This window comes from Bufo bufo, chromosome 7 (genome assembly GCF_905171765.1).
Source record: "Bufo bufo chromosome 7, aBufBuf1.1, whole genome shotgun sequence".
NCBI classification, from domain to species: Eukaryota; Metazoa; Chordata; class Amphibia; order Anura; family Bufonidae; genus Bufo; species Bufo bufo.
Window position 1 is genome coordinate 93,528,783 of NC_053395.1, and position 9,229 is coordinate 93,538,011.

Consider the following 9,229-nt stretch of genomic DNA (forward strand, 5'->3'; position numbering starts at 1 on the left):
TTCCAAAACTATTCATTTTTTTGTAATTTTAATTTAACCCAAAAACAAACTAATTTTATGTAAAGAGAAGACCCATATTTTTTATTGATTATTCATAAAATACTAATCTTTTATTTTTAAGAAAGCACGTGTCATATATCCCTGGATTGGCTATTGACTACACTACTTCTCCCTAATTCACTAAATACAAAAATATTAATAATATAATCCTTTACCCAGAGACACAACCAACACCATACTGGAGGGTATATGAGATTGTGTATAAAACCTAATTTGGTGGAGTACACTAATACCGGTGTGACTCTCCCTAGAAGATCAAGACCTTTGGACTTTGAAAAAAAAAAAAAAAGGTTTACATTTTATAGATAAATAAAAATAATGACACAACATAGCAGATTCCAAATAACTTTTTATGAAAATATAAACCAAATAAAATAAAAAAATTATAAATCAAACAGCTCCCTTGAGTATGGACCTGTTCCCCTGAAAACAATTTGAGGGGTTGAGGAACTTCCAGGATGTGTGGGTCCTGGACCTGCAATATGTGCCACACTTTCTGAAGTTGGCATTGGTGACCTAATTTGTGCCCGGATATGGGCTTGCCTCAATTTCTCCTTGTCGATAAATTGAATGACATCAAGGGGTATACTATCCCCCTCGAATATATACAAAACTGATGCTAATGAAGATAGCACCAAAGAATGCCGTTCAGGAGGCACTCTTGATAAGGCTGGAGCCAGGCTTCTGATGATTTTTTCTTCCGGGGTCTCCGTTTTGTTTTTATTTAGGTAGTCAAAGACCTGAGCATCGATAAAATCCCTCCGAGCCATCTGCGCATTTTGTTGACTCGAAGATCCTCCCCTCCTTCGAGAACTTTGGCGCCTGGATGGCTGAGGCGGAGAATTCTCATGCTGGCTTTCCTCCTCGGGCCTTTCCTCAGCCTCTGATGGTCCAGCATCGGGTTGAAAAGAAGCTGCAGGTGTACCAGGCTCCTCAAGGTTTGTGGACGAGGACTCATCATCGGCCTGAAGATTGTCCACTGTCCTGAAATAGATCAAAAGTACTTGTAAGTTTTTTTTTCAAAAAAAAGCTATTCATAGATCGACCCCGATCCTCACTAATCAGCTGTTTGACAAGGCCGTGACGCTGCAGCCATTTCTCAAGAATATCATATGGTAATGATCTATGCAGATAGGGTAACAATAGATCAGCATCAATTTTTATGCAAAACGCACATGACCTTTGAACACGGATGTGAGTGGTCCTTGGTATTCCAACGTGGGATCCTACATAGAGCAGGACAGCATGTTGTTTTATTGTTTTCAATGACGCTGTGCGCTTCGTGAGCCCCCTGCAGTACAGTAATACACTCGTATGATCTATATGAGTGTATTAGTGTACTGCAGCAGTTGCACAAAGCGCACAGCATCATGAAAAACAATGACGCTGTGCGCTAAAACTCTCAGCAGGATGCCAGTTTAGGATACGATGGACTACTTACATCCGTGTTCCCCAGTTTCCATACAGTAACTAAATACTTACGGTCGCATGTCCATTACAGGCAGGAGGAACTGTAAGTCCTTGGTATAGAGATAGGGCTTCTTCTTTGGTTTCCCGTCGCCACTATGCCCTTTTCTGGCATTAAATTCCCGTCGGAATTGATCCCGACAGGAATTCCACTTTGTCTTGATTTGTTTGACTGAAAAAAATAAAAATTAAAAATTAAAAATTTTCAATGAATTTCTTTGTTTACAATATTTCAAAGACATCTTCTATTTCATACATCTTCAAAGGATAGAAAACTGAGCTCCATCATTGCAGACGTGTGCACAAGAAAATAGCAAAGTGACACTGGAAAATCGGAAAATGTGCAGAGATGCATGAGGCTACTTTCACACTTGCGGCAGAACGGATCCAACAGGCTGTTTACCATGTCGGATCCGTCCTTCCGCTATTTTGGCAGACCGCTGCTCTGTCCCTATTGACTATAATGGGAACGGGCAGAGCTTTGGCGCAGCCCAGCGGTGCACGGCAAAAGGCCACAGGACTAAAAGTTCAGCATATTCAACTTTTTAGTCCTGCGGCTTTGGCCATCCACCGCTGTGCTGTGCCAGAGCTCCACCCCCGTCCCCATTATCGTCAATAGGGACAGAGCGGCGGTCTGCCAAAATAGCGGAAGGACGGATCCGACATGGTGAACAGGCTGTTGGATCCGTCCTGCCGCAAGTGTGAAAGTATCCAATATAAAAAGTGATAGGCATCAAAGGATTTAAATTTTAAAAAAGTCTGCTATGTCACTTTGCAAGGCTCAATGTGACGTGTGCACAAAGGCCAAGCAAAGCAAAGTGACCCAGGAAAGTTTGCAAATGTGCAGAGATGCATTTCATAAAAAGTGATAGGCATCAAAGGATTTTGCAAAAAAAAAAAGTCTGCTATGTCACTTTGCAAAGCTCAATGTGACGTGTGCAGGAAAGTTTGCAAATGTGCAGAGATGCATTACATAAAAAGTGATAGGCATCAAAGGATTTTGCAAAAAAAAAAAGGCTGCTATGTCACTTTGCAAGGCCCATGCTAATTTCTAGTGCAGACGTCTGAACACTGCCCTAGAGATTGCAATCAGGGATGCTACAGGACTTGATTTTATACACAGAATGATATTACATGAATATATAAAAATGTACACTTACTAATTCCAGAACGCTTATTGGGTCTGCATCTGGCCCAGTCTTCAGGCATCAGCTCCTGCGCCACCTCTTCCCATGCCCGGTCCTTTCGTACCCGATCATGGTACGGATCCTTTCTGGAATCCCAGATTTCTGGCCTTTCTTGGATTAATACAATCAGTTTGGAGACATCTACCCTAGGCATCTTGATTTTAGGGGGCTCCCAAATCGTTATGGCTAGGTAGATATGAATTTTTAAGCCACAACCCCAGAGGGCAGAGCCTACAATAAATTATGTTAATTAAAAAACGGAAACGGATCCGCGAAAAACGGAACACATACGGAAACGTTTCCGTTTGTCTTCCGATTTTTGCGGATCCATTGACTTGAATGGGGAATCGGACCGAGATCTGCGGACAATAATAGGACAAGCTTCATATTTTGACGGAACATAAAAACGGAAGTACGGAATCGGACAACATACTGAAGGTTGTCCGTTCATAATTTTAGACCATTGAAATGAATAGATCCGCATGTATACCGCAAAAAACGGAAACGGATGCGGATCGGAAACGGAAAAAAAAAAACAGTCGTGTGAATGAGGTCTTATATACAGGTTCCATGGGTGCAGCAGAGAGACCACACTCATGGAGCAGACAGAGAATTAACTCCTAATAGGAATACAGGGGAGTTAACCCATACAGAACCACAAATAACACACAGGAACAGAACTTCAGCGAGGAGCGCCGAATGAGCAAGAACGGAAGGTCACAGTCAAAGGTAACGACTGTGACATACAGCTTAGTTTGCTGTTCACTGAAATTTCGAAGTTTTAATTTCTCTACTTCTATAATACATAGTAATGCCTACAAAAATAGTTATTACTTTACATTCCCCATATGTCTACTTCATGTTAGGATAATTTTGGGAATGATATTTTATTTTTGGGGGACGTTTCAAGGCTTAGAAGTTTAGAAGCAAATCTTAAAATTTCGCAGAAATTTTCAAAAACTAACTTTTTAAGGACCAGTTCAAGTCTGAAGTCATTTTGCAAGGCTTACATAATAGAAACCACCCAAAAATGACCCCATTCTAGAAACTACACCCCTCAAGGTATTCAAAACTGATTTTACAAACTTTGTTAACCCTTTAGGTGTTCCACAAGAATTAATGGAAAATAGAGATACAATTTCAAAATTTCACTTTTTTGGCAGATTTTCCATTTTAATAATTTTTTTCCAGTTACAAAGGAAGGGTTAACAGCCAAACAAAACGAAATATTTATGGCTCTGATTCTGTAGTTTACAGAAACAACCCATATGTGGTCATAAACCGCTGTACGGGCACACGGCAGGGCGCAGAAGGAAAGTAATGCCATACGGTTTTTGAAAGGCAGATTTTGCTGGACTGGTTTTTTGACACCATGTCCCATTTGAAGCCCCCCTGATGCACCCCTAGAGTAGAAACTCCAAAAAAGTGACCCCATTTTAGAAACTACGGAATAGGGTGTCAGTTTTGTTGGTACTAGTTTAGGATACATATGATTTTTGGTTGCTCTATATTACACTTTTTGTGAGGCAAGGTAACAAGAAATAGCTGTTTTGGCACCGTTTTTTATTTTTTTTATTTACAACATTCATCTGACAGGTTAGATCATTTGTTATTTTCATAGACCAGGTGGTCACGGATGCGGTGATACCTAATATGTATACAATTTTTTTATTTATGTAAGTTTTACACAATGATTTCATTTTTGAAACAAAAAAAATCATGTTTTAGTGTCTCCATAGTCTGAGAGCCATAGTTTTTTCAGTTTTTGGGCAATTATCTTGGATAGGATAAGATTTTTGCAGGATGAGATGACGGTTTGATTGGCACTATTTTGGGGTGCGTATGACTTTTTGATCGCTTGCTATTACGCTTTTTGGCTTTTTTTTACACCGTTTAAAAATTTCTTTTTTACGGTGATCACCTGAGGGGTTAGGTCATGTGATATTTTTATAGAGCAGGTTATTACAGATGCGGCGATACCTAATATGTATACTTTTTTTAATTTACTTAATTTCTACACAATAACAGCTTTTTTAAAACAAAAAAAAATATGTTTTAGTGTCTCCCTATTCTGAGCCATAGTTTTATTTTTTGGGCGATTTCCTTAGGTAGGGATCATTTTTTGCAGGATGAGGTGACGGTTAGATTGGTACTATTTTGGTGGGCGTACGCCTTTTTGATCGCTTGCTGTTGTACTTTTTGTGATGTAAGGTGACAAAATAATGGTTTATTTAGCACAGTTTTTATTTTTTATTTTTTACGGTGTTCATCTGAGGGGTTAGGTCATGTGATATGTTTATAGAATCGGTCGATACGGACACGGAGATATCTAAATTAAAAAAAAAAATTTACTTTATTTGGGGAAAATGAAGTTTTTGTTTAATTTTACTTGAAACTTAATTTTTTTGAGGGGAAAACTTAATTTTTTCAACTTTTTTTCACTTTATTTTTTGTTCCACTTTGGGACTTCAACTTTTGGGGGTCTAATTCCCTTTACAATGCATTCCAATACTTCTGCATTGGAATGCATTAGCTGTATGAGTAATACAGTGTGTATTACTCATGCAGCTTCCGGCCTGTGAGATCCAGGGGGCTGGATCCCACAGGCTCGTCACAGGAAGGCAGTGCGCTGCCTTCCATGCTATCGGGTCCCCCCTACAGCCCCATGGGCACCCGATGGCACCGCCGCCCACCGCAACCTGTAAAAGACACAAACCGCAGGTCTGAATTGACCTGCGGTTTGCGGCGATCGCCGACACGGGGGGGTCACAGGACTCCCCGAGCATTGTCCCCGGGAGCCTGCTCAATAAGTACCGGGACATCATGCCGTACCGGTACGTCATGTGTCCCAAACAGGCTAAAGAGAATAGTGCCCAATACTGACCCCTATGATACCCTACTAGTGACAATTAATGAGTGTGTACCATTAATAACCACCCTCTGTTTTCTATCACTGAGCCAGTTACTTACCCACATAGACATTTTTTCCCAGTCCGAGCATTCTCATTTTATATACAGTCGTGGCCAAAGGTTTTGAGAATTACATAAATATTGGAAATTGGAAAAGTTGATGCTTAAGTTTTTATAATAGCAATTGGCATATACTCCAGAATGTTATGAAGAGTGATCAGATGAATTGCATAGTCCTTCTTTGCCATGAAAATTAACTTAATCCCAAAAAAACCTTTCCACTGCATTTCATTGCTGTCATTAAAGGACCTGCTGAGATAATTTCAGTAATCGTCTTGTTAACTCAGGTGAGAATGTTGACGAGCACAAGGCTGGAGATCATTATGTCAGGCTGATTGGGTTAAAATGGCAGACTTGACATGTTAAAAGGAGGGTGATGCTTGAAATCATTGTTCTTCCATTGTTAACCATGGTGACCTGCAAAGAAACGCGTGCAGCCATCATTGTGTTGCATAAAAATGGCTTCACAGGCAAGGATATTGTGGCTACTAAGATTGCACCTCAATCAACAATTTATAGGATCATCAAGAACTTCAAGGAAAGAGGTTCAATTCTTGTTAAGAAGGCTTCAGGAAAGAAAGTCCAGCAAGCGCCAGGATCGTCTCCTAAAGAGGATTCAGCTGCGGGATCGAAGTGCCACCAGAGCAGCGCTTGCTCAGGAATGGCAGCAGGCAGGTGTGAGCGCATCTGCACGCACAGTGAGGCCCCGCAAAGAAGCCACTTCTCTCCAAAAAAACATCAGGGACAGATTGATCTTCTGCAGAAAGTTTGGTGAATGGACTGCTGAGGACTGGGGCAAAGTCATATTCTCTGATGAAGCCTCTTTCCGATTGTTTGGGGCAACTGAAAAGAAAAGGTGAGCGCTACCATCATTCCTGTGTCATGCCAACAGTAAAGCATCCTGAGACCATTCATGTGTGGGGTTGCTTCTCATCCAAGGGAGTGGGCTCACTCACAATTTTGCCCAAAAACACAGCCATGAATAAAGAATGGTACCAAAACACCCTCCAACAGCAACTTCTTCCAACAATCCAACAACAGTTTGGTGAAGAACAATGCATTTTCCAGCACGATGGAGCACCGTGCCATAAGGCAATAGAGATAACTAAGTGGCTCGGGGACCAAAACGTTGACATTTTGGGTCCATGGCCTGGAAACTCCCCAGATCTTAATCCCATTGAGAACTTGTGGTCAATCCTCAAGAGGCGGGTGGACAAACAAAAACCGACTAATTCTGACAAACTCCAAGAAGTGATTATGAAAGAATGGGTTGCTATCAGTCAGGAATTGGCCCAGAAGTTGATTGAGAGCATGCCCAGTCGAATTGCAGAGGTCCTGAAAAAGAAGGACCAACACTGCAAATACTGACTCTTTGCATAAATGTCATGTAATTGTCGATAAAAGCCTTTGAAACGTATAAAGTGCGTGTAATTATATTTCACTACATCACAGAAACAACTGAAACAAAGATCTAAAAGCAGTTTAGCAGCAAACTTTGTGAAAACTAATATTTGTGTCATTCTCAAAACTTTTGGCCACGACTGTACTAACCTTTTATGTGGTACAGTGTCCAATGCTTTGGAGAAGTCAAGATATACGACATCCATTAATTCACCACTGTCATGTCTAGAACTTAATTCCTCATAGAAACTGATTAAATTAGTTTGACATGACCAATCCCTCATGAAGCCATGCTGATATGGCTTATTTTCATTGAGGTACTCCAAGATAGCATCTCTTAGAAAACCTTCAAATAGTTTACCCACGACAGATGTTAAACTTACCGGCCTATAGTTTCCGGGCTCTGTTTTGGGACCCTTTTTAAATATTGGCATCACATTTGCTATGCGCCAATCCTGTGGAACACTCCCTGTCAGTATAGAGTTTTTTCCCCCCATCATTTGGCACTCAATACCCCATACTCAGACCCTTTACTCAATACTTACGTAATTGAAGCACCTTTGGCAGTGTTTACAGCCTCCAGTCTTCTTGGGTATGATGCTACTTGAGTGGGGGATTTTCTGCTATTCTACTGTCACCACCAGTTCTGTGAGCAGGTCTGGCAGACGTTCGTCTCTACCTCTTGTATGACGTTCTTTAATTTGGTTTCACTTTGTCATCTCCTTTCCTTCTGGCAGGTGTCACTTATTTAGACTTATCGTCTTCCTTTATATTCCCTCCCATACTGCCTCACTTTGCGGTTTATACTACTTCCTGGATGAAGTGTTCACTGCTGGAGGCTGCTGCTGCTGTTTGCTCAGATAAGTCTTTTTTCTTTATTGTGTTTCCTTTCTGGCTTGATTCTAGGTGACCCTGACTCCGTCCGTATTAAGTGCAGGGAGCCGGTGGTCCTGTCCCCTCACTATTATAGGGTTTTCAGGTGTCACATAGTCTTAGGTATGTCGACATGCAATCGTCTACCATTGAGACCCTTGCATGTGCATAGCAGTCAGGGAGAGCTCTTAGGGTTTTATAGGGCTCACCTATGTGCTCCTTAGTTTGGGATCAAGCCAGTCAGTCGTTTATTTATAAGTTCCAGCTATCTGCAACTTCATCCGTGACATCTACTCTGCAAATCCTCTCCAATTCTGTCAGGTTGTATGGGGACCGTCGGTGGTCAGGCATTTTCAGGTCTCTCCAGAGATGTTCAATTAGGTTGAGGGCTCTGACTTGACCACTCAAGGACTTTCACAGAATTGTCCCTTAGCCACTCCTCTGTTGTTCTGTGCTTAGGGCCATTGTCTCATTGGAACATGATCCTTTGGCACAGTTTGAGGTTCAGAGCACTTTGGATTGCATTTTCATTAAGAATATCTCTGTACTTTTCTCCATTCAGCTTTCCATCAACTCTGATGTTATGACCAGCGGGTGAGAACCTGCTGCCCTATGTGACCAACTCCCCATGTGTGCGATGTCTAAGCACACTCCTCGTTCTTCACACTATACCTCTGATGGTGAGGAGAGACTTTCATGAGTCTTACCTCAGATGGGAATCGGAACACGAGGTAATCGGGACCAGAGAGTGAACCCACTGGACTGACCTCCAGGTGACACAACACACCCAGTGGATGCTGGGAGGCCAGAGCCTGATCAGATGAAAGCGTAGTCAGGGTACAAAGGCAGAAGTCAGGGCAGGCGGTGGTCAGGTAAAGTCCATAAATGTAGATCAGGGTCAAGGCAGGCGGCAATCAGGCAAAGTCCGTAAAACGTAATCTGAAGTCCAATAGAATGACAAGAACCAACAGAATACCTTCGCTCAACAGGAAACTAGACAAGCTTGGAACCTAAGTTGCTCAGCGCCTTCCTGTAGAAGAATGAAGCACCTTTAAATACCTCCTGCAGACCAGCTATAGGCAGGGGAAGAGAGAGGTCGTGCGCAGGCTGCCTCACAAAGGGAGGAGAGACACGCACGCACACACCCTAATTACACACAAGGAACTCTGAGCCAGAGTGAAAGCTCTGCTCAGAGCCAGGAGGGAAATGCTGGTGGCAGGAATACAAACCACAACTAAGAACCCCGCTGCCTGCGCCTGTCAGCATGGCGT